General features: G+C 38.8%; 1 long non-coding RNA gene across 1 annotated transcript; it reads right to left on the bottom strand.

Annotated features, from left to right (window-relative positions):
- Positions 1–13,578: 13,578 nt before the first annotated feature.
- On the bottom strand, positions 13,579–27,172 carry LOC117729964. Its single transcript, XR_004609408.1, has 3 exons — positions 26,994–27,172; positions 19,572–19,622; positions 13,579–13,775 (listed from the first exon to the last, which is right to left on the bottom strand). It is a non-coding gene; the product is annotated as an uncharacterized LOC117729964 (long non-coding RNA).
- Positions 27,173–27,855: the final 683 nt, after the last annotated feature.

Raw genomic sequence — 27,855 nt, 5'->3', positions numbered from 1 at the left:
AAAAAATATCTAATAAGAAAATAATTTATTGCTGTTGCCGTCTATCCTCCTGTCATGTAATACCTAAAGTTGTCAGAAACAAAAGGACATATTCAAACAACTGCTGTTCTCTGTACAATTAGCAGATTTTGTTTTGCATAATATTGAGTAAGATTCTTTTTAATTGTGGGTACAACAATCCTTGAGAAAAGGTAGCCTACAATCCCAATAGTTAAACACTGGGATTTACAATTCAAATATATTTATTGCAGAAAGACCAAAAAATTAATAATTCATTGTCCTACAACAATGTTACTCAACTTTGGGTGCCGAGCGGCCCGTCAACCATTTCCTAACTAAAAATACTTATTGTAAAGTGCATAAAAAAGCATAAAAATAGACTATAGTAGAGCTTGTTTATCAAAACTACCAGGGGAGGCCTCCTGTCATTTTGAAAAAGTGGCCCCCGTGCACAGCGAGTTGGGTGTCCCTGTCCTACAGCTTGTAAAAAGGTCAAATGTCAACCATGAACTGGGCTTTGTTAAGATGAAGTCACTTTTAATCATTATTTCTTCCAGCTTCAACTCAAAAGAATGGACATGTTTGATTTGCTGTTGTTTTATCATCATTGAGACCACAATTTGTTTTATTTAGAAACTGCATATGTTCCTCACTGCTGGGAGGTGGAATGTTTCAACACCGGAGAGTGAGGAAAGTAGCACCACGATGTGTTGCTAAAGCTGAGGAGTGTCCACATGTCCAATCTGCTTCGGTTACCATCCCATTACACCGCACTTCATTTACGCTTCATGATTGCTCACCAGCAGCACTGAGCAGAGCTTGACAGGTGGTCAAGTTAAAATGTCATAAGAAATATATGTTTTGCAAATTTACAGTATATCTGAGCTTTTCCAATCCTTATGAAGTAGTTGTGAAGATGAGAGAACAACAGGGAGGGTCGGTCTAAATCCAAGTTAAGTCCAAGTGAACACAATAACAAGATATGAAACCTGAAACCTAAATTTGTGCCATTGAAGCTTCCAACATCCAACAACAGAGTAAATCAAAAATAATGCTGAATAATTTACAAAGGCAGCATCTTTGGAGCTGGTATCTTGTTTATCTAACTCATTGTCTTAGTCTTGTGTGCTGTTTTCGATCGATCGAATTTCACCTTTTATTATATCTTCAGTGTCGACACTCTATTCATTGATATATATATATATATAGTAAGGCTTAAGCATCTATTCACAAGACGCCACAGAGGAACAAAGGGAATACGTGGATGAGAATAACCTTTGACAGTGCTGGTTGATATTGTTTTGAACAGAAGACCACATGTTTGGCTGAGACTTTATGGCTTAATCAGCAAAAGATCAGAACATTAGGGACTTCTCAGCCTTTTGGGAAATCAATTTGTATTCCATTGGCAATTTATCTCCCAAGAAATACCATGAAATGTGGAGGCTATTTTTCTTCACTTGACAGCTGTAACATTAACAGGAAAAGGTTTCTATATCAATCATATTTGTTAATTGGTATGCAATGAGTTTATGAACATTGTCAAACCCTTACAGAGGCACTGGAAACATTGCAGTGAAGATTGTGCATTCGTAGAAAGACTTTCCGTCATCTTACTTGGCTATAATTTTATTCTGAGAGGGAAGACGATATTTTCAGTTTATAATGCTTTAATTTTAAAAAAATGTCACAAAACTTTAATTTAGCATGAAGTTAAAGTGGTTTTAATTGCCAAAATCTCAGGGTGGTGAAGTCAAATGTGTCCAGTTTAAGAAACATATAAATCACAAATGATCTGTCCAGAAAACAAACGTACGAGTTGTGTTTGTGTTCATTTAATACAGAAACGTAAGTGAGCATTGACCCAGCTGGTTTTCAGCAGATCTAATCCAACATCATTCAAATGCAAACAGTATTTGCATTTGAACAAGAAGCATATATGAATGTCATTTTCATTCCTAACGTTTTATGTTGAAAATCCAGCCAATTGGACACATTGTTTATCATTGGGTTAAACTGATGATAAAATTGATACGGAACATTTATAACAAACAGATGTCAAGTTAACTCACAAATCTATGTTACTGCAGCTAATACCCTCCCCGATATTTAGCATTTCAAGCACTCTCTAGTTCAACTAATTGTGAACAAGGAGCATAACCACAGCTTGTGCCACACCACCTGCTACTGTTTGCTCATTATGGGATGGATATTCAGCCATGGATTCAACATACCAGCTGTTGGCACTCCAGTTTACCATTTTGATCATTGGAAATTTGGATTCTGATGTCATGCTTGTCTGAACTCAAATACTGTATTTTAAAATGATTTTGGTTGGTGTAGAATATTCTCCTCCTAAACCGAAATGTAAAATATACAACTTAAAATCACACGTGACTTGTGTTTAGAGTTTCAAAGTCTATTTCTATGTATGATTGGCCAGTGGTCTCCATGTTACTTTCCTTAAATCTGATCAACAGTATCTCAAGAGGGGGACACAACCCTGCCTTCCTTTTACAGCACCAGTTTGGGATTCAGGCTGTTTCGGTGGGTGTATTTAAAAAAAACTAATCTTGCCTAATGCAGCTTTAATTTTGTTAGGAATAAATGGAGACACAAATTCTTACTTTAATCAATTATAACAGTCTCTTGAGGCAAAGGGTGTCAGTTTGATGGCTGTTAGTGCAAAGCAAACATCACAGGCCTACTGTGAAATGAAACTGAGAATACAACACCGACTTGTTCTGTACCACCTGACACATACACTGTAACATAGACCTTAGCTGTGCTACATTAAGTATTTTTAAAGTATTTCAGTAACATTGTGAGTTATTAGTTTAACTAGTGCAGTGCATGTTCGGGGCGTGGCCGGCCTTTTTGGGAAAGACCAATTATTTTGCTTTGTTTAGCTGACATTAGCCAGCAATATTTCTGTGACAAAGCCTGACATTAATTTGGAGATAAAACATTTAACATTGGTGAGAAATAATCCTGATGAAGGTGGTAAGGAAACAGACAGTGAGCTGCAGTGTTGGTGAGTGATAACAAATGGTATAGCCTCTTTAGCTTAATCGTTGTTGTGACTTATACTATAGGCTAAATGACCTATGTAAATCCTCGAGGCAAACTGCAAGGTATTGTACGTACGGTCAAGCCTTAGGCCATATAATTGAGTCCAGTCAGTTATAATCAAGATATTAATAAATTGATCTGGTTAAAATGGCAGCCTGGTCGAACCTGCACTGTTTGGACATGAATCATCCCTCGATTATCTTTAACCACTTCGCGTGGTTTCCAGTGCAACATATTAAGACGCTCACATTCACACCTACGGACAGTTAAGAGTCATCAATTAATCTAAGCTGCATGTCTTTGGACTGTGGGAGGAAGCCGGAGAACCAGGAGAGAACCTACGCGGGGAGAACATGCAATCTTCACACACTCCTGCCTCCTCTTGCTTTGAGGCCACTGTGCTAGCCACTAAACCACTAAACTCATGGCTCGATGACTCCAGGATGTGAAGAAGAGTTTGGTTGTAACGATGGTATACAGCATCAGTGAACTGCAGTCAATGAGCTACGGCCTGTAAAGCCCCGCTGCACATACACGCTTGACTCAGTGAGCGCTGTTCTCTTTATATTATATATGCTTAAATATTGAACAATATTGAACGTGTACAAATAGCACCAATTTTTACACTGCACTCACTTGAATGCAAAACAATACACCCGTCAAGTGTGAGGTAGATCAGATGAACGATCCTCAGGATAGTCAAAGAACACACAAACAGAGATTCCTTGCTTTCTAGTTAGAAGTAGCACTGGACAGCCTTACATTGTTTCAGCATGTTGGATGATAGCCACACACTAACTGGGTCAAACACAGTTCTTTTTACTCAACAATAAGCGGATTAAGATAATGGATGGATGGATGGATTTTTAAGCAGTAACTTACTCGCAAAGGACTAACAAGTACAAGTGTACAACTTGTACGTTTCCATCTCTTTCTACTGTATATGGCAGAGGTATTCAATTTATGAAACTTCTGAAGGGGTGACGTACTGGGATGGCAACTGCAGTACAACTATTACTGTTCTCTTAACTGTATTACTATGACATATTTTACATAGCAGGCCAAGAGGTATTTTAAGAACATTTATCATGCAAAACTGCAATGATAAATACAAAATAAAACAGAACCTTTTTTTCCTTGCACTATCACTCATTACTTGGTTTCTAAACAAAGCAGAATCCGCTCTGCCTCCGCGTTGTCCAGATGATATGCTGGCAAAGGCTGATGATGACGAATCCTAAATATAAATCATTCGTATTTTGTGTATGTGTGTGATACGTGTGTAGTATTGTTATAATATTAGTTTTCCCAGTCAGCACAATATAGTCAAAAGTCAGAGTGTAGGGCAAATTCATACCAGCGTACTTTCTATACCTTTACTTTTTCGACACCTAGATGATTTATTGTCTCCACCACGACCTCTTTAGTGTCTGAAAATGAAACTGAAGGAGACAAGACAAGACAAGATGGCCACGCTATCCTTCTTAATAAGAGGAATCTGTACAGAGATACCATTCGACTCAACACACCAACAGATCTGCATCGACATGATGAATCACAGCCATTATGCCTTCCGCCTCCTGTTTGCTCTTGGAAGGGATCTGTTGTCCTGGCTTCTAATATTAACAGTCAAACTAAAGCAATTACAAATATTACAGTTTATATTATTGTTTCTGTGTGAGGTGGAGAGATGGGGGGAAAAGGTGAAGATGACTAAGATGGTGCCAACAAGCAAGTGGAGATTATCTCCAAAATAGCTGCATTTGAATACGTTGCTGATGTGGCTCACAGTACCAGATATTGCTGTCAGTGTACATAATGTTGTTAGTCTTACCAATTTATTAAATTCACTGAGCATTGTTTGGTAATTTATCGAGGTTTATCGAGAGCAACAGTTGATTTCTCGGATCTTTTGTAACTTGACTGAATCTGTGGGCATTGAATATACATGGAGAAGAAGTGCTTTACTCATCTCTTGTAGTGCTCCATCACCAAGCTATTATTGGTGTGTTGCTGCCAGATGGATCAGAAACCGCATTTGCTGTTGTGATTGTTTGCTACTCATAAATACATGGCACGTCACCCCACAACCCACAATACTGCAGATAAGGGAGAAAAAAAGCCTTTGGCTTTTTCCAAATATTAACAATGAGCTCAGTTAGGATTAGAGGCTTCCCCTTCCCCAAATTACCCATTTATACAAACTCATTCATTTCCCAACTACATGCCGGGTTTAATTAGTCAAATTATACTTCTTAATCCCTAATAATCCTTTTGATTTAGAAGCAGTGAATGCCACAGTACGGCACCCAGGGACCAGCTCCAGTGTAAAGGAAATAACAGGAATATTTATAAAACCAAACATATGTGTATGTCGGTATGAAATGGACACGGAGAGCAAGCAGTCATCCACAGTGACTAAGAATGAACCGCCTAGTTGTGCCATTTGTATACAATTCACTTTCTCTCTTGTTAGTGGGATGCTACTGGAGAGATAATAAAAGACATTCTTGACATTACAGATAGTGTCTCATTATTTTTTAATTTCCTGTTTATTTGGCTTCAAATTCATAATTAATTGTCACAGGCTTCATGGCAAATTCCACTGCGGGCCTGTAAGTGCCAATTTTCCTACTGTCTATAGTTTGCATTTGGCATTTCTGTATGCTGTCTTCCAATATGAAACGATAAAAGGAATAACATTAGCAAATGTCTTGTTTCCTGACACTCATTTTCATTCCCAAGAGCCAATGTCAGTGAGGTCAAGACATTGTCGAACTGGTATTGCGTCGTCTGATCCCCGTATTACGCAAACTGTCCCATAAAAGCCAGTTTGAGATGGGGTCAATTTTAATTGTGTGGTTTGAGTTACAAAAAAGAAGGATATTAAGTGGACCTTAGAATTGTGATTCAGGTCAAGAATGAATCTCCATGCTTAAGTCTAAGGGCAGGCAATTGGAAGAAAATAACAGTTTCAGGAAGCAATTTGTTATGTTATCCGTCGGCGTACAGTATGGAACATGCAGAACCAATTTCCTTTCCCCGATCAGACAGAGCTCTTTGTAGCAGCATGGGGTGGCTTTTTATTATGGTTTCCAATGAGCATATTTTTATTAATTTTGTTGCTGCTTTTGCGTTGCTGATTGACTCATATGTTTCCGGTCTGTGTGTCTTGGGTTTAAGCAGAAGTGCCTTTAAAGCATTGAGTATAATATGTTGCAGTAAGCTTCCCCAGATATGAATCCAAACCCGCCCAACCTGCAGGTCGACAGATGATAATGCTAACTTTGCTAACCGTTAGCTAATGCAACCCATTCGTTAACATTATACTTCTTCTAAAATTATATAATTATTATATAAATAAAGAAATTAAAAAGGTACTAATTTACTGCAGAGCAAAATAACATTATAACATTGAGGCTTAGTCCAGGCGACTCACATATTGCAAACTCTGTCTGATCGAGTATGTTTTTTTCAAACTTACCATATCAAATGAAATACAGTTTACTCTCTTTGCTTCAAAAGTAATTACTTTGAGGTTACGTAAAAGTGAGAGTCTGCACACAGCATTTGTGCTTCAATATTGTACGAGTCATGTTTCTACTAGCGTGGGTTCTCTCCGGGTTCTCTGGGCTCAGGTTAATTGATGACTAAATTGTCCGTAGGTGTGAATGGTTGTCTGTCTCTATATGCGCCCTGAGATAGTCTGGCGAACTGTTCAGGGTGGACCCTGCCTTGCCCAATGTGAGCTGGGACCGACTCCAGCCCCCCCACACGCCCTAAATAGGATAAGCAGTTGTGGATAATGGATGGATGGATGTTTCTACTGACATTTACAATGTATAGCTTTAAGGTCATTTATTTTTCAATGTGAACATTTATTCTATTAAATGATAACAGCATCAGAGCCCATTAAACATCTCATCATGAGTAAAATCCACAAACAAGTTTATCAAGCAGGCAACGACAGCAGTTTCCAAGAAATGCCTGACCCGTTTCTGCCACGGGCATCTGGTCTGCTGGGTAATGAGTAAACGCTGTAAATTCTGCACAAGTCTTACGATCAGCCGGTGGCATTTAAATGCACATAGAGCAAGAAGGCAATATGCATTTATTAAATGAATGTGGCTTTACATCACAGCTATGTGTCTAGTTTCAAACACTTTTAATATGTATGTGAGGCTGAAGATTCTTCAAAATAAATAAATTATAGAAGGCTCAGTGAAACGCTATGCAGTATTTGCAAAAAGAAATAGAGAAGGAAATAGCTGCACATTCATCATGTGTCACATTATACTTTCTTTTTTATCAAACCATTCTCATTCCACAAAAATAAATAAAAGAGGACTGAACCACAACACAATGGCAGTTGCCTAAGGATTATAGACACATGGGAACTGCATTGGCAGAATCCATCAGCAGCCTTTATTTTCACTGGACAACATCACTGTGGTCCCATTACATGGTCTCTATTAAGTATTGCAACTGGATAAAAGCAACAACTGAAATATAAAGGGCAACTCGTGCAGCTAAATGCATGAACCACAACTACACTACCTTTCAATAATCCTCCCTCAGCAAACTGACAATACGACATGCTTTTGTGTGTTTTGTTAATATGAAATTGGTTAGATAACATTCAGTTTTTCTGAAACTCTAATAACCTAGTGGGGAACCCTTTATGTGATTATCCCTGAAAAGCAGATGGGCTCCATAGCAACTGGTGTCATTTTTTCTCCATCCCGGCGTACGAAGGGCTTTTGTAGCAGGCCGTTCCTGTTTCAAGTTGACCATCACACTTTACTTTCTCACTACTCGCGGCCACTTGTATTACATGACCACACTGCAGACATAACAACATGAGAACATCCTGTAGCTGAAAGACCACCAGTTCATTCCCTTTAAGAGATATTAAAAGACATTACTAGTAACGTGTTGTTACGTGTACTTGAGCATGAAATGTAAATCGCTATTTGATAAATCATTGTGATTCATCCAGGAACGAAGCCTCAGTCTATACCAATGCCTGAGAGGCACTTTACTTTGTAGTGTCAGTTTTTCAGACTCACTCTGTGACATTTAGCAGCCTGTCAGTGCTCCCCAGGTGCACATACAGCATACAGAAATGGATGCAGATTAAGTGAAGTGAAAACTATGAACATCTGAAGATATACAAAGACAGGTTGTTTAACTCTGCAATACAATTCAATTATTTCTTAACATAATGTCAAAACAACTAGATGCTGCTCAAAAACTGAACTTCCTCAACCTATCGTAGTAAATTCTATTGGGTAAATAAAATAAATAAAAATAGATCAAAAACAGAACTTCCTTGGCAAACTAGCTTCAATTCTACCAGAGAAAATGGGATCCCAAATTGCAAAGGATATCACAGGATACATTGTATAGGGGTTTGGTTGACTCAGCTTTGCAGACATATGTATTCAAGCAAGAGTACACAACCAAAGAAATGCAATGGAGAGAGGCCGAGGCTGCGGCTGCACTACCGTGCAAGAGGATATGGCCGGAGGGGACCATGGGAATCAGAAGATTGCGCACAATGCATCTTGGTACATTATCATACTAATATGAGCAATCAGAATAATGGACAAATTGTAGTTTAGAAAATAAATAAATAATGGTATAAATGAAGCGTAATAGTGCCATTGGTTTTACACATTACACTGGAAACATAGGGACAACGGTCATCACTGTTCATTACGATACCCCCCAAAAGGTCTAAAGCAGCAGCAACAACAACAACTCTGTGTAAACTGCAAAGGTAGTAAACAGAGGAAGAAGATAAACACACATTGGACATCAAAATACATTTGTAGGAACCATCTTAATGGAAATAAACGACCACTTGCAGATCCAAGCAAGCAGCTCAGATAAGTCTAACCGATCAAACTAGACAAGCCAGAAGAGGTGTTTACTGTCTATTTTAAAGCATGTATAAATTACAAGAGGAAGTGAAGGAGAGATTTCCCTGTGTTAGCCGAAGACAAGTGCTGTCAAGTCTACAAATACCCGTCCACATCCAGGTTCATCTTAATAAGAACCATACACAAACCAAATGCTGTATAAGACCATAGAGTGTATATAACAAGTGGACGTAGTCATCGTGACGTCACTTTGTGGATTGCAGTTTTGAAGCCTTGAGTTCGGCATTTTGTCTCCATCACCATCTTGAACATATACAAGCAGTGAATAAAGGTGACCATATGGACTGCGGAGGAGTGGCTCAGGGATGCCTACAGGTATCACACAATATTACTTTTCCTCTAGATGGGATCCTAATTTACAGAATGGACATCATAGAGTATTGAAGAAAAAATGTATACTAAGCAATTAAGAGCATACACTACATTGTTTGATAAGGTAATAAATCCAGTGCGAAGGAGGGTCATTTTCTCATACTTCCATACAATCAAGCAGAGGAGTCTGCCCCCTGCAATTGCATTCTCCCTTTCTCTATTTTTTCTGTTTTCAAAATCTTCAATTCCAAAAGCCAGGCTGTTTTGTCAAATTAAGAGCTATAAAATAATACAAAAGCCAGGAAAGGTACAAACATCAGCCATCAAGCTCCTCCTTAGCAGTGCTTGAGTGAAGCAGAAGCCCAACTAATGAAGTTTACAGAGCGGTTTAATGTTAGCGTTACCATCACTCACATCGCCATAATCCCTTAAAGTGCATGGAGTTATATAAAGCCCACCCTGAAATACAGGGAGGATCCCTCTGCAAGAGAGACCCACTCAATCACAGTGTGTTATTTTATGGGCTCTTAATCTAAAACACCTGCCAGAGCCATGACTTAACAGCCTTTCTTTATTTTTTTAGAGAATCTGATTAATTTAATTAATCAAGAGAACTAATTATTCTTTTATTGCATGCTTTCTGAACTTAGTAAGTAACAGGTGCTTTCATAGTTTCGTCCCCAAGGACACAGGTTATTTGGGGGGCAATTTATTCCTCAACAATCTCAGCAAATATATTGATCTCTGTTCCAAATTTCAGGAAACATCCTAAAGTTTCATCAGACACCAAATTTGATAATACATAGAAGATAACAATTTAAAAAGATTTAACAAAATGTATCTATACATGCATTACTTCAGCTATAAAATGATATTGTCCCTTATTTTATTAAGACATTTAACAGAATATAAGTGCCGACATACAGAATATATAGGATGATGTCAACAGGTTTGCTCTCTGACTTGGAAGCTATTAAGCAACATTTAAGCTGAATATTAACATAACATGAATGTTGACAAGATAAGAAACTGGCTGAGAAATAAAACAGATTCCTGACCATCAAAGAGTTATTTAAATGTATAGTATTCTATTAACTGACAGTGAGAAACTCTTGCAATCTAATTGAACTGCGTTGCTACAGCCTTATGAATAATTATTAGATATTTAAATGACCAGTGTTCATCAACCCCCTGACATGCATCGTCTGTTCATGCAGGGTGAAGAGGTTTTGGTGGAAAGCTATGGAGGCCGAGGCATCTTGTAACTATGAATATCATTGACATCTATACGTTAGCCACAGCACTCCTAGACAGTGGTGTCATCTCAACAGGGTATAGGGTAAAGTAGATTGGAAATGTTTGGTGGTAATTTATAGTTTTTAAATGTTAATTTAAGTTAATTTATTTTATTTAATGAGGTACAAATCACGGATTACTGTCAAACTATAAATACAATTGATTATGTGGGCTATTAAGCAGACTTATGATATATAAATATATATATCTTTGTCATTCTTATGAGACTTTGTCATAACCTGGATTTAACGTCATGTTTTAATCCTTCTAAATTATCAAATTAATGCACCCTTCCTGCATTATCAAGATGTCACGAGGGGACGGTGAGCTTCTCTCACGTTTAACGATCAATCAATGATTGCCTCGTTAGTCCGTCAGAAGTTTGGGACTTTTCCTCCATACCGCTATATGGACGTTAGGCATAAAGTCGTCATGGCATAAAGTCATATCCCGCTACGTGTCTTCAGAAAGCGAATTTAAAGTGAACAACTAAGCCGATTTAAAATGTGACGAGGAGACTCTCCTGAGGGGGGATTGGTTACCGTTTCTGTGTGGAGGGCCAGGACATTCGGGGCTTCTTCAGCCCGGGTCGCAGCTTCTCCAGGGTCCGGTTGCGACACAGGTAGCGCTCGGTGTCCGAGTTGAAGCGCTGTTTGATCCGTATGTGAGTCCTGGGTTGCCGCCACAGATGCTTGGGCGGCTTGGCGAGCCCCGCTCCCTCTCTGCTCAGCGTGATAACGTTGACCTCCATTTTCTACTTGTTTACTGTTGTTTGCTTGTCTTCAGGACGAGTTTTGAAAGGAGTTTGGAGAATGAAGAAGGGCGTCGAGAAACGGGCTGTCTGCGAGTTTGAGGGGGAAACCCCGCGCTTCACACCGTTAAAGGACAGAGAGCTGCGCGCGCGGCATGGTGCTGCGCTGCTGTCCACACGCCGGAGTGCTGAAACGACTTTCAGCCTCTCAGTCAGTACCAACTCATTCTAGTCTCTCTCCTCTCCCTCTTCCTCTCTCTCCCTCTTCTCCGTCTCCCTCCCTCTTCCTCTTCTCTCACTCTTCTCTCTTTCCCCCCCTCTCATATTCTCTCTCCTCTCCCTCCTTCTTCCCTCCCTCTTCTCTCCCTCTTCTCTCTCCCCCACTCTTCCTCTTCTCTCTCTTCCTCCCTCCCTCTTCATTTTCTCTTCCTCTTCCCCAGCTTCATCTTCTCTCCCTATTCTTCTTTCCCTCACCTCTCCTATTCTCTACTTCCCATGGAGTCTTGATTAATGAAATTAAAACAAACTGTCTGACAATCAAGTATAATCATGTCCAGATTTCAGAGTCGTATAAAACAAATTTAGTTGTGTAAAATTGATTTTACATGGGGCCAGGACCCACTAGTGGGTGATGATTTACTGCCACATGGTTAGATTCAATTCAAAAAACAATTTTGGTAATCTCATAAGTAAGTTATTTTTTATATCTAGCATTTATAGCATATCGTTTCAAACAAAGTATGACTCCAATTACGAGTTTGCATGACATTACATTTAAATGACATGTAAAATGATGCTTTTAGCGAAAGTGACTTTCAATCATACACCAGCAGCTAAGGGAGCAATTCAGGGTTAAGTGTCTTGCTCAAGGACACATCGACTAGGGCCGTGAGAGGGGATTGAACCGCCGATCCTCTGATTGAAAGACGGACCTGCTAACCACTGACCCAGAGATTAAACATCACCGTGAGGGCGAATTGCATTTAGTAGACCATATTAGCTATATCTCTCATTGGTAACAAACTATAAGAGTCAAATTGTAGTTATAGTAGTATGTATTACTTTACGTAATTTTAATTTAAGATTTTGTTAACATTTGGTCATCATGAGATTTAGTTTATTGTCCAGTACTGCTTGTTTTAATTGGCTAACGTATGTTTTGTAGCCTGCAGTACTTTCGATACTTGCTGGAATCTCTGGCTTCATGACATGAATTCAAAAATATTCAGCTTCCTTGGCATGACAGGAAAGGACCACAGCCACCAAGTCACCAAGCCTATGGGCTGCATAGCAAATACACTGTTCATTCAAAAGGGGGTTTCACTCTAATACAAATAATAATGTAATATTTTATAATAATTATATTATGTTTACCTTATAATCATTAATGTCTGGACAGCACACACATACATGTTGAAGATTGTACACTTTAAATAAAACAAAGAAGACTACAGTAATGCGGAGAAACGAAAAAACACACAAACACACACACACACACACACACACAACCTTTTACTGAAAAACCTCTTTCTGTTGCTGCAATTATCAGGTATTTTGAAAAACTGCTCTGTCCCTCAGAAAGCTTCAGTTGTCCAGACTGAAAACCTGCTGTTTCCAGTGTCCACCTGGACTGAAACCAAACACTGAGATACAAGAAAGAGAAACAGAACTAGCTAATGAGCAGAGGTAACTCTGCCCGCTGACCTTAGAGAGAGGAAGGGAGAAAGTAAGAACAAAAGAAAGAGGGCCTGCATTGTCAGAAAAAAATTGTAATTACTGGATTTCTCAGGCTTTTGACCTATTTGTTGCTTATTTTCCATCAACCAAATGTCCTCTCCTGGTCATTGTTGAGCTGGAAGCCAATCATTTGCCAGAGTGACGCAGGCCAACAGGTGTTCCAAATCAAAAGTAAACACACCAGAACAACTACTCATAAGATGAATAACCAAAACAACAAAGCACCCATCCTTTTCATTAAATATATGCATGTACATCAACAAGCAGCATCTAAAAATCTCTCCAAACACGTAGAATTGCTAACAGTCACCAGAATTCTAAAAACACAAGAAGATAACAGCAAGAGCACTTCTATGAAATGAAAGAAAACACATACAAACACACAATGCAAAGCCACAATAGCAGCTTTCATTCTGTTTGATAGAAAGAAAGAAGAGCGTATGTGTGTGTGTCACTGACCTGTGCTCACCATGACTGGCCAGTGCTCGGCTGTACAGCACTTCCAGTCGGTCCAGAGGCAGGACGAGTGTTGCAGACAGCCGCCGGTTGTCATATGGGCGCTCCTGAGAAGAGTGTCTCCTCCATAGAGGAGGCAGCATCAGCGGCCCAGAGAAACGCCGTCGCACCGCCTGGTGGACTGCAGGCTTAGACTCCCGACGACCCTGCACCCCAAGAGGAAGGGAGAGAAACACACGTGTAATAAACATCAGAGACATCAATGCAAAAGACAGCCAGACATTTTTAAACAGTCTACACCACGGTCAGATGACTTAACGTCACCAACACGATGCTAATGTTGTCCGCCATTGTATTCTGAACTACAAAAAAAACTACCTCAGATAAAGAAAAGTGCAACTAAGTCGGAATTCCAAGTTGGAAACCTGTCAAGATCCATCCAGCCCGAGTTCGCCTCCATAAATAAACCTGACTTCACAGCAACATGGCGGCACACATTGAATCGTAAGCAGAATATCATTTCATAAATCTTAACTTCATGTCGTGATTGTGTTGTGAAAAGTGCTGTAACAACCTTGTAGCTGCCATTTCTGTTTCCAATCAGTTGATTTGTGATTTGTTGAAGTCTTTGTTAGTCTACAGGACTGTCCTATACATTTTCAGGAATGCTTTTAAAGACTGCGTGTGACATTTTGGACGATCTGTCACGGGACGCAGCAACACGCTGCCTTGGCGCATGCCCCCATACCTGACCCTGTCACGGGCCTAAGGTGAGCCTGTGTATTTCTCAGTTGCCACCAATGCCTCCAACAAGGGAAATAGAAAAGTGTTGTGCAGTGCAAGTCACTTTGACTTTTATGAAGACAGTGACAGGAACTGCAAATGGCATAACCAAGCTCCGATGAACCCTCTGAAAAAGCATGAACTGGATATTAAACCACATTCTCGGTGGATGCAGCGATGATGGCACTGTCAACTTGGAAAACACCACCCTGTTATTGAGCAGTGCCAACAATCTGATTCTAGAAGCTAATTGCACAGCTTACATATAATTTAATAACACCTGCAAGCCTGCCTGCGACCAGCTGTCACTGGATATTGAGTCACATGTTGTTAAGACCTACATCATATCGGTGTGAGGAAAGAGCTGTTAGAATCAGTCAAGAGCAGCAAAAAAATGTCCATGGAAAATAAGCAGTGGTGAGTCACGATGCCCCTCTAGTCCTCTTTTGCATCGTTGTTGTTTGTTTTAGGTTTTTGCTGTAACGCGTCTAAATAAGGGATTTCGGTGATCAACGTAGTTTTGGTTTATTCACATAAGCTGTTACATTAATGATACAAATAATATTTAGCCTACATACTAAATGGAATATACAACTTCATTTGCCTTCCAATTTAATAACATGACTATTCAACCATCATACCACACTGCCCCCCCCCCCCCCCCCCACTCCCCCGGTATAATTTACTAACATACTGTACAGTACGTGTATCATTATAGATATGTTTTCATACAATATTATAGACACACAATGTACCCAACCAAGTATGCTGTGCACTTCAAGTAACCAAGATGATTTAGAACTCATTAATAAAACATTAGACTTGAGACTTTAATGTCCCACCGAAATTGAGAAATATTATCCAAAGAGTTGTATTAGCATATGTTTGCAAAGCATCGCAGTTGATGAACAAATATATTATGTATGACTTATAGTTCAAATGAATAAGAGTCCTGCCATAAAAAACTAAATGCTGAATAAATTAGCTGTTTCAATTTAAACAGTTTTAACGAAAATAACTCAATAATAAACTCATGTATTAGTGCACAGACGTGTGGCATCGGCCCTGTGGGTAAAGCAGGCGTAGCACAAACACTTTTCACATCTGACACTAAGCAAGTTGGTTTGTTTTTCTCCTTCTCTAGTCATTAAATTGGCTGTTTTTTTGCATGTTCACCTGCAAATCCATTTCATGTCCTTCGATGCACCGTAACTGCAGATTGCAGTGGTCAAAGACGACAACTGAAGAGACAGCAACGTTGTCCGGTTGACAAACATCATCACTATCACGATGACTTCTACTAAAAGAGTCAAATGAGATTGAGGTGGCCCCAAAAATCCATGTTCATTTGGGCCCCAGGAGCTCAAAGCATTTGTTTCTATATCATGTAAACAGTCTCCTCCTGGAAGACGTTCATAGTGTTTGCACTTAGTTGTTCACATGAAGAGTGATTGAAATAGTTGTGTAAAGCAAGAAGCTAGAATGAGAAGTACAAACCCATGCTTACTTTTTCACTTCCACACAGCTAGCCAAGTACGGTGTGAAGTGGGGTGTAAATGTCAAATTTTTTTACATAAAAGAAATATAAATTGTATAACATATGTGACCTCAGTTTGGCAGGTTTCGTTAGTGGTCATTGAGTTAGGATTGTTTTGTCAGGACACAATGAAACATACGAGGATGTTTCGATGCATGTTCACCGTCTTCTTTTCATCAAGTTTATAATCTCCCTGTCTGAAGTCTTCTTTGTTTTTTTTACACCATTACAACAAGAATATCAGTTTAATCTTCCACTCCAAATACAGAAACCAGGTCTCTCGTTCGCATGACATTTAAAAAAAATCAGCTTTCTGGAGTATCTAACCATAACCTGGTTGCGGGATCTTTTTCTTTTTTTAACTCCACCACTTGTATACTAAACTGTTTCTGTGGATACTTTATATTTCTATGTATTGCAGCACACTGCTGTTTTGCAAGCACATTGACATTTTGCAGGTTTGACATTTTCACCTGACAACCACAAAATATGACTTAAAGCAGCACCTTTCAATTGCTTCAACATGTTGTTTTTGGTTGTTTCTTATCTGGGTGATGAATTCCTCCCACCAATCAGCAGCAGAGAGGGAAAAGCTGGTTGCCTTATCACCTGTCCGATCTCCTGCTATGCCACAAACAGGAAGTGAGAATGAATGGAGGGACAGCAGGTGCTCTGACACTAAAGATACAATCAGCTGATGGGACTCGTCCCTCGTCACACTCCTCTCCCAATGTGCTTGTCGTATTTTCAAGACACAGTAGGAATCAAAACCAAACCTCAACTGCATCAGTGTTCAAGTCACGTAGTAGCGGCTCATCGCAGCTCAAATGTTTTCACGTGACAATAATAAGAAAGCAACGACTAAAACCGTAAACTGCTAACGTGCTGAACTGAGATGGAGACCATGGTAAAAATAGAACCTGCTTAGCATAAATATGTTACCATTGTCCATTGTGCACATGATAGCATGCTGCCTCAAAGTGTTGCTAGCATTGCTATTGTTGATATATATTATACTGAATGAACTGAACTAATATAATACATACGCTGGACTTTCTGTGTTTATAATGCAAATACTGGAGCTGCATAGTGAATGTAACCAGGGGGACACATATTATTGTATTTAACATTTTCAATCAGCTGCTTCACACCTTCGTCACCAAGCTTAGCAACTGACTACTAGTTTTAGATTTGAGCTTTTGTCTGTCCTTTGCAATAGGCAGATCTGTTGTAAATAGCTGTGGGCCTGTTCCATTGCAAGGAAAGAATAGTAAAAGAATATAAAGCCACAAAGTGATTACACAAAGATTTGCAAATAACAAGTTCTATCGCAGCAATATGTGAACCTCGTTGGTCAGAAATGTGCTTTATTGCACCTGAAACCACACCGGAAACTGATGTCACTGTCGTACTGATACAACCTAGAGTACATGAAAAAAACAAGATGTGCACTAAGTAACATTTAGGTATTAAGAAACAGGAGAATCACCTCCTTTCAATGCACTGTTGCATCATCATGTAACACACTGCTGCAGAAATAAAGTTTGAGTTCAGTAGTAGCTTCTCTAGCAAGTCTCGTTCTTAAATTTCTATCCGTTATGATAGTTTTGTTTTATTTTCATCTTGGATTTATGATCCGATAAATCTTGCTCTCTGCTGATTCTGTCTCTCAGGTCTTTGATCTGATTTTTGCAAATACGTTAATTAGCCTGTTGTGTAAATGTGTCAATTTCCCTCAACTGCAATTAATTAAAGATCCTCGGAATTTGGCTGTAGACACCTTCCACCAATCCTCGTACTTTTCTTGCATAAGGAGCAACGGGGGGTTTAGTGTCTTGCTCAAGGACACTTCGACATGCAACTATGGGGAGAACGGGGATCGAACCGGCTACCTTGAGGTTGTGGGACGACCACTCTCCCCACTCTGATGGTGTTTCAGCTCATCAGCAGAGCGGGCCGCTTATTATTTAGCATCTGCAAATGTTCTGTTCTGGGGCTAGTAGCTGTGTACTCCCTCCACTGTAGGTGTTCAGCTGTCTTTGTAAATATAGAAGAGGAAAGATATCACTGTGGAGGATTAAAGCCATCCTTAGGTATTAGTGTGCATGTTAAGTGCTAACAGTGCAGCTCCAACATCTTTCTGCTCTGACCAACATAAAACAGTTCAACGCCACAGGTATCCAACAATCACCTGTAAGCATATATTTATATTCCCACGCATAAAACACAGGTATACATATGCTTACAGATAAAAGACATTGCACACTGCAGGTTGTGACTGTTAACAGCGTGATGATATAATCAGAGAGCCTTTTACAGACATCATGAAATCTACAAGATATCTGTATTCTTAATTGGAAAAATGAATATTAATTCATCCGAATGGTGAGAGGAGCGCCGCTGGATAAGCCTTCCCAATGTGTGAGTGATTCGTGACATGTGAGCGCATAACAGCGGACATCCAGAAGCAGTCTGTTCCCCTAATGCCGAGCCAAAAACATTCACCTGCATGTATAATGACACCCGGGGGTGCAAAGGGTATGATTAGCGTCGCTCCATAAATAGAGCTAGTCTTCAATCAACCCTCTGTTTCTCTCTGTGGGTGTGCGTGTGCATGATTAACTCTGCAGAATGTTTCATGGAAGATGGAAGTTATGCACTCAAGAACGTCTCTTCTGACACAGTCACGGCTAAAGCTGTGCAGTTTAATGTTATATGTGCCAGTTCAGTTTCCTAACCTTGTCTGTGATAATAAATATAAAAGGCTGAGACAGAAATAAAGAAAAGTAAGCATTTTGTTTACTTTCTGACAAGCATTTTATTCCTTTTAATTTCCTTCCAATCTTTACCATGTGATTGATTGAGATATTTCGTGGATATGTTCATGCAAATTTTGTTTTTATGTACTTCAGAGCTTCAATGAATAATTTAGTTGCAGTAAAACATCTTCTTGTAGACATGAGCGGTTGCATTTGCTCTGCAGCTCAGACAACAAGGCACGGACACTGAGGCCATGTCCACAGAGAGGGGATTATTTCAGCGTTCTCTTTTCCACAGGAAATATTGTCAGATGTTTTTTTCACAGTAAAGGCAACTTTCTTAAAACATGCTCCTTTTGTGTGAGGACAGTGAAAATAGTTCTGACTTCAGATCACTGACTTGTGCTTTGTTGGCAGCTTGAGAAGTTAAAGAATACTGGCAGGAATCTGACAGAAGCAGGATACTTATATTAACGTCTACTTTGTCCTAACTTCTAGTGTTTGCTTGTGTCCCTTTTAGAGGTTCATATGATAATATGTTAATATGCCCTTTACAATTAAATTAATCAAAGGATCTTTTAAGCATTATTTAGTTAAAGAAAATAATTAAAAGCCATTTTAAAATGCCTCTAACTTTTAAAAAACAACTGACGAGACTCTGACTAGGTTATGATCAGACACTCCTTGTGAGTGTGTATGCGTGTGTGAGTGTGTGTGTGTGTGTGTGCGTGTTTGTGTGTGTGTGTGTCCATATGTCTTTATTAACATCAAAGAAAGCTCTGAAGTAAAGATAAACTTTTATGGCCGTGAGGTAATCAAAGTCCAAAGCCAGTTATCTTTAATCAGAGAGACACGTAGGTAGGAGGGGTGTGTGTGTGTGTGTGTGTGTGTGTGTGTGTGTGTGTGTAAGTCACCTTACTTACCTCAAGCCAAGACATGGATGCTTGTTGTTTGTAGCCACAGCGATACAGTAGCTGAAACCAACAAAAACAAAGAGAGGTGGTTTTATAATGACATTGTTTTGTCGGAGGATATTACAACAAGTGGGACACAATGAAGTATTCTCATAAAACAAGTTTGTCTAATGTGACAAGATGAACAGAAACTTTATTTTTGCTCAATGACAATTTAATCCAGAGATTTCTGGCATTCAAAAGTAATTTTCCTGCCCAAACCATAATCATAAATCAAATTAATCACAAGACAAATAGAAAATAAGTAGCATAAAAGTAAGAACGAGGGGCTGTTATACATAAGAAGAAGAAAAAGGCCTATGAAAAATAAAGATTAATGAGATTCTCATCTATAAAGTATTCATGTGACTCATCAACACCACCTGGCATTGCCAAGTGCTCAGTGATGGCGGATGGATCGATGAGCATGCTACAGGCTTCACGGAGGCTAATAAGACAGAAAAAACCACAGCCAGAAAAAAACCATGACAAAGCACTTTTATTACTTTGATGAGCTGATTTGTTTCAAGTCACGCACACAGACTGCTCAGCCCACAAGATGCCGGGGCAAAACAAAATGTAACACAATAAACAGAAATCATTACAATAACTCGATAACAGGGACAAAAGATGCTGTTGTGGCGTTCAAAGGCAAATTAAAAAAAGAGGACACTCTGAAGTGCTCCATATGAGGGACAATAAATCATAAAAGGGTTAATTGACAGCACTGATAGAGTGCCTTTGGCCTGAGATTAGTACAAAGTGGTTTACAATAGATTATACATTGAGGCCTGTGTCTATTAAGGACACCGAGGAACCTGGTGAGAGTTTACATGTAATTGTAGAAATGTATTTAACGTGTGTCTGTATATGCATCTTTTTTAATTATGAGGTAAGTGTATATATATATATATATATATACACACACTCACATCATAATTAAAAAAAGATTTATTTATACATATATATATATTTACAGACAATATAATAATGGAACATTATTGTGGGGGAACGAGGGACTGTTCACACACGCACACACCCACAGACACACACACACACACCTTCTTCCTGATCTACACTTCTGGTTTGTAACAGCAGGCGTTGTGGTAAGAATAAGTCTCTCACACCCGAGTCGAGATAAACCGGATGGCAGTCACAGATAACATGACCCGACAGTTTTCACAGTAGTTCAGGATTCGTTGTGTTAATTTATCAAACACTTCACGGGGTATTTGTGTTGGTGTCACAGCTCTCATCACATTACTCTACTCTGGACTCCAAATTTGACTTTATTTCCGCTAGTTATAGCCTCTTGCAGCTCCAGGGGAACACGATATGAGGAGCTGAAAGACGGATTTGTCGGTTTATGAGCTTTATTTCCTGCCGTTAGGTCAATGAAGTGTCATGAATTATTAAACTTCCCTTTGGGGCATACTAGTTGATTGAGTTTTATTCTCAAACATAAAAGAATCAACATGGAAACCTTCGACTACTTCACACTTAGAATCCCAAACTGTCAACTATATCAAGTTATCAGACATTAATCGTAAAGAGAACATTCTCCAAATGTACACTAATGCTCTGTGTGCTTCTTTTCCGGTGTATATTAATGTGTATACCAATAAATATACATCATTTATCAACATTAAGGCTGCATTGTGTTGTTTAATTTGAAGGACTTGTTGGATAAATCCCACCTTTATTGAGATAATTATGATCAGTTTTAGTCAAAACAGTTTTTAAGAGATGTTGATTCAACTAGTTTATGGTGTTTTTATCCTGAAAGATGTGTCTAATGTTTGTCTACGCCCATTTACATCAATGAGGACTGTTTTCAATTAATAAACTCTATTGATACGACGTTGTAGACAAAAAATATCCTAATTAATAGGTCTGAACTGTGAGAATATAAAACAGGCTTGTGCACAATACATTTTATTCTACATTACTTTTATCAGATTTAAAAAAGACCATACATACATTCAACGTTGGGATTAAGAGGCACATTTGTGCCTGACCTCAGGTCTCAGACTTGTGATATCTTCATATGACTAATGCAATTTTTGAGTTCCTACCTACCTTAAGGTGCATCTTGGCTGCTTCCTCCTCACAAACAAAATTGTGTTGCCTTTTTGCATTCTGTGACCTTTCTTCAATTGGCAGCTGCTAAAGCCTTCAGTCTCAGAACATATTAGAAAGTTTATTAGTTTTATTAAAAGGCAGTGTCGCATTGTTTGTTGTTATATGTCTTTGCTACTCATCACTCTCCTTTTGCTGCTTTAAGAAAACCATTTATGTCTCCATGGAAAAGCTGCCATTTTCATTCTGGAGCAGATCCCAGCCTGTACTTTAAAGGTTTTTCATATTTGAAATGTGGAATTACCCATTTAACGTGAAAAAGGATGTAGTGTTTACATGCACAATCTTATGAAAGTGACAGGAAAGTACAGAAGCAGTATGTGACAAACTGCTTTCGGGCCACAACAACTCCTCTATTACATACACAGTTTTGTGTATTTTGTCAAACATGTTTCTCATTATTGTCTATCCCGACTTTTGTGATGCGCAATATCCATTCATCATCAAATCTATCTCTCGATCTAGAAACAATAAAATCAATGATGACTGAATTCCACTAAACTGCTTTTGTTTCAGGGTGCTGGTATTGTTCATGCTGGCTCATCATGGTGTACTGGGCCACTTGAATAGAACTGAGCCCTTGTGAATAGTGTGCAAAGAGAAACTGAGCTTTTCCAACTTTAGAGTTAAGTCCCAGAGTATTTTTTCCATTATGAAGTCCCATTTAAAAATGACCTGTCAACGATGTGTTACAATCACATACTGTATGTGTCTGTTATGGCCACTAACTTTAATTATTCCCATTTTTTTTCTGACGAATCCTGTTTTGACTGTTTGGTGGACGGGTCTAAACACTTTAAGACTGAGAGTCTCGGTCACTGTTGCTATGGAAGAGTGTGGTAGCAAATTCAAAGCACTTCATCGTCCAATTTGTGCAGGCGCCATTGTTGCAGAATGAATCCAAAATTAAATATATTTTAGCTGCATTTTTATTTCAGTTTTCTGAAGATATTGTCTTTGGCCAATAGCAGCGCCCAAAACAGTATTTTAGGCTATGTGATGGAATTTCTTGTTCAAAGTCTACCATCAACTTTTTATCAAATGACCACATATTTTAGTTGTTAATCTTTTGGACTGATGGTTCAACCAGGATAGTTTCATGCCGATATGAGTCAAAGAAATACTCCAACTGTGAGTCACGTAACATTGTGTATGGGGAAATGAATGGGACTTTTACTTTTACTTTTAAGAACCAGTGGTGTCCAACATAGTGCCGCCCACTTCACAAACTCTATGACAAGTCAAACTGTCTGCTCTAAAAAAGGCCTACTATTTAAATGTCAGATTTAGAGGATTGTGCAGGTAAGACATCTCACTGAGAGCTTTCTAACAAACATGTATTCTTTCTCATGTCTTTTGAAACCCACTGTATTTTGTAGTTACTTTGTTTGCCTCGTCCGCTTTCAGGCTCTCTCGTGGACCAGGAAAAACCTCTGGACCCTTTAATCTTCACTACAGTCCGCCAAACCTTTGTTGATGCTTGTCCCAGTTTTCAAGATGCCTTTTGACAGCACCGGCCGCAGTGCAGCTACATTTCTGATACATTATGGTCAGTTTCTTTGTAAGGCTACCTTTCACTTCTCATAGTAATGAGAGCCTGCTTCCTCTTTGCCGCAAGCTGACATTTAAGGACGAAGAGTTTCTTTGGAGTGTTCCTCCAAAGAGCCATCATTAATGTTGTCATTGATTTTTCTGCAAAGACAACTGATAACGTCTGATTAAGGGCCTAATTGGTAAGCTCTCAGATACTAAAGAGTCTCGCAATTAGTGCTTCATTAAAGGCAGGTGCATTAGGAAGGTCAACCAACTCAGTGATCATGATAAAACATGCAAACAGAATCCAGCTGAAAGGCAAATATGCACGATGTTGTCTGCTATAGCTGTATACACACACATCTGGCTTATTTCCCTGGTTAAAATTCAAAAGCACTTCTCTGTTCACTAACGTGTTCAGTACTAATATGTCATATTATAGAGCAGTGACTCTAAAAGTAAAAATGCTTTTTTCATTAATCCAGTTTCAAACAATGACTGGCAGCATGATATATTACACACCGGATAACAATCTGGCACAGCAGAGTTGGTAATGATTAACCATCTCAACAGTGGTGTCCTTGTCTTAAATTCTACAATCATGCATCATAAAGTTAACATCCAAGGCTGTCTTGTGATGCCGTCGTTGTGGTGACGCACATCAGATTTAAGCTGATAAGGACCGCAAAGCAACGTTCAAGAGGGTCACTACGAAACCAGATATTTACAGAGGAACAATGTGATTCACAACATCATCCCACATTATTGTATTTTATTAATATTAATTCAGTCCCTTGGTATATCCCCTGAGAGTACATTGTGTCTTTCGGATGCTGTAGCTGCTTCAGTTTTGAAGCTTGAGTGAAGATTCTTGTATCATGTCACGCTCAACGGACATTCAGAGGCTATATGGCTCTCCTAGCTATATTGACATTAAGGGGGTTTCTGAGGCACAGATGCTCTCGGCATCCAATCACCAAATGTCAAATGTTTTTTATATCTTTTTTTCCATGGTGTTCAACAAGGTCTTGGTATTGTAATGTAGAATTTTTGGAGGGGTAGAGTATTGTTAAATTTAGCACCAAACCAAACAGATGGGAAATGGTATCAACAGCGACATTGAGCCGTATAAAACATACTGTATTAGAGCATGAGGATGGCCATCATATTCTTCCATAATAATGTTCTAACCTCTTTTATACTGTCACAATTTATTTGAATTCATTATTTTTTTTAAATTTCTGATCGATAACTCAAAACTTGACACACACTGCTTCAAACTAATCTTTAGATTCTTAGCTTTTAGATGATACCACCTGTATGTGGCCTATACTGTTGACCTGCTAACTTTCCCTAAATATCCCCTGTGCCACCCTAAAAAAGACAAAACAGGTCGAATAAGGTCTCTTAGCATAGGATAATAAAGAAATAATTCAACATTTTCTTGCTGAATACTTAAGAAAGCGACTGCTCCAAGCTAACAAATATTCCCCATAAAACCACAACTTGACTTTTTTTCTTCACTTCAGTGTTTGTATGAATTAAAGGAGATATAATGTGTTAAATAATGAGCTTTACAGGTGCTGGTAGATGGACTTTGGTACCTGCACGTTTCCAGTCTTTGTGCTAAGGTAAGCTATCTGTCTGCTCGTTCTAGCTTCCCCATAAGAGTACATATGTGAAATTGGTATCAATCCTCTCACCTAACTGGCAAGAAAGCAAATAAGTGGTATTCCCATCATGTTGATTTATTGCTTTAACAATTTTAATAACATACAATTTAATTCATTTTTCAGTTGTTTTGCACATTCTAGTTCTACATTTTGATCATAGTTTATTTTTCTAATTCTATTTAAATTTAGTCTTGGACAAATGTGCAAATGTGGCATTAAAAGTTGTACTTCTATATCGATTTAAGTGATAAATAAACGTTTGATTTGATGTTAATGGTGGTGTTGTGTACCAATGGGGGTGTGTGTGTATATATAGGCTCTAGAGAGAGATGTCTGACCTACACTGTAGCCAAATATATTTGTACTTCACGCCCTCATTACACAGGAGAAGCTTAGCTAAACCCACATGTTGGTTTCCAACTCAGAATGACTCGGACCAACATTCAAAAATAGTAATTTCACTAAATAGAAAAAAAACTGCTGAAAAACAGTTTGAATTCCAGTCACATTTCAATAGAAGCCGAGGGTTTTTCTTTTGCCTTTCACCAGTGATTTCTGAGGAATTGAAAAGACAAATGCTCCTTTTCTCTAGAATTACCAGTGAATCATGCAGACAGACAAAAGCAGATTCAGGCCCTGGGCTCTGCAAATGTTTGCAGATACAACGGTCTCAGATGGTGATGGATGATAAGAGCAGGAAGAGGCAGCTCAGTGCTGGAGCAGCACGACATCTAATGGGCACAAACAGTACGGTCATGCCTGGTGTTTTGTGTTTATTGTTGAATTTATGCACTGAAGGATTCCTAAAGGTTCCCACGTCACGGAAACAGGTCTGACAGAATAGTTTGAACCCTGTGGTGGCTCTTCGAATAATTACACGTCTGTTGTGTAAGTGTGAAGGAAGCAGGTGCAGTTAAAAACAGTCAGTCGTATACAGTCATTGCATAACTTTCAGGCTGAAACTACACTGACACTCTTCAAACATATAAAAGGGAACGGCAACAAAACAAAAAAGACAAGGATCCCTGACCAGCAGACATTTAGAAAAGAGATGAGCAATTCAAAATAAATTTAACTTAAACAGAAGAAGAAAAAAATTATTCAAAACACACATAGAAATGAAGCTTTCCTCTCCTCTTTTTTTCCCTCATGTTGCTGGCTTGAAATTTACAGGCTGACTTGAGCAAAGCACTAAACAACAACCCAGACAGCAGTTAAATAAATAAACAACTATATGCAATGTTTAGATTCAATAAAATCAATAAAACATGTAAAATAGAGAAGGTTCAAATGAAATTATCCCAACCAGAAGATGAATAAAAATGAACACCAGTGAAGAGAAGAAGAGTATGTCTGAAGGCTGAAATATGAATTTACTGACGTACTTTCCTTCCTGTTCTGTAAATGTGCGAGTGTGAGCGATATAATGAGTGTGTGTGTGTGTGTGTGTGTGTGTGTGTGTGTGTGTGTGTATATTATAGAGGCAGAATGAAGGAAGCAGATATGGAGGAAGGAAAGAGATAAAGGACAGGAGGAGGGATGCATAAATATTTTGGGGAAATACATTCCATGTTGGTTGGCTCATGAAGCTGAATTATTCCAACCAGTTCAACAGACACGGTCCTGCTTACAGTACATTACGATACAATAAAACACAACTGTGACTTGGAAATACGAGGCACTGACTATGCTCCACAGATCTCATGATAACACTGTATAGGTTATGGACTTCTACAGTGTTAATAGACAAATGTAGAAAGTTGTTGCATTTAAAAAAGACTGTAAAGAACTATAAACACAGTATTAAATATAATTAATGTATTATAGGGATTAGATAATACATGAATTAAGATCATATGAGTCTAAACTCACTCAAAGGTTCAACAGACCAAGACTCAGTGAAACCCAGATCTTCGTTTCCGAAGTGCAAACTGTCAGTCATTGAACTACTTTACATATTTTTTCATATATTAAATTAATTGTCTGTCTCTCTGACCGAATCTACCGTCATATCACAGTTTACTTTTAAAGCATCATTTCCACTCACCGCAACAAACCAGCCGTATTTTTCTCGCGGGGTTTTGCTTGCAGGAAAATATCAATGGAGCTGAGGTGTCAGTCAGGTTATGCTGCAGGAGCCATCCCTTTTTTCCATTTTTATTGCTGCAGATTAGTTAGTTAGACTTCAAACTCTACAACATGCAGCGATGCGTGCCCGGCCGGGACTGTGACGTCGACGCCCCGGATCACATGACAGGAAGTATAGCAGTTGGACGTAAACAACTTTCCTAGACAAACCACGAGGTCTGCTGTAGTGGCTTTCTAACTATGTGGCCTCACAATGCAGAATGGACTGTATCATAATGTTATATTATTGTATCTTATATACTGTGGATATGGAACGTTTGGATGTTTTCAACTTATTTGTTAAATATGCGTTTCGCCAGGAAGTCTTCTGATTTACATTTTCTATTTTTTTACAGGAGGGATGTGGCAACATTGGCAGATTAAAGATAAGAACAAAAGTAAAACAAAAATAAGTTTACATACCCTTCTGCCCTTGATTTGCTTTTCAGGTTACAACAGTATAACCATTCTTTTCATTTCACAAGCCAAGCATATGCACATTACAAATGAAAGTGGGTAATTAAAGATAGATCAATATAAAAAAGATGTGTCTGCCAGTGTCAGACTTCAGGGCTTATGTGTAATAATACCCAGTCTGTCCAGCAGGCTATGCCAACATCTAATCTCTGCTTGTGTGTGTAAATGGACTTTGAAGTAAGAGCTTCCTCACACAGATGTTTCTCAGATTAAAGTTGGGCCAGTAACAGTCAGACGTCTACTTGTTGTCTCAGCAGTTTCACGCACAGACGAGATCACTTCCAGGCTACTTGCTTTATCTGTGG

Source organism: Cyclopterus lumpus, chromosome 4 (assembly GCF_009769545.1).
Source record: "Cyclopterus lumpus isolate fCycLum1 chromosome 4, fCycLum1.pri, whole genome shotgun sequence".
NCBI lineage: Eukaryota > Metazoa > Chordata > Actinopteri > Perciformes > Cyclopteridae > Cyclopterus > Cyclopterus lumpus.
This window is presented reverse-complemented; position numbering and strand designations above follow the sequence as displayed.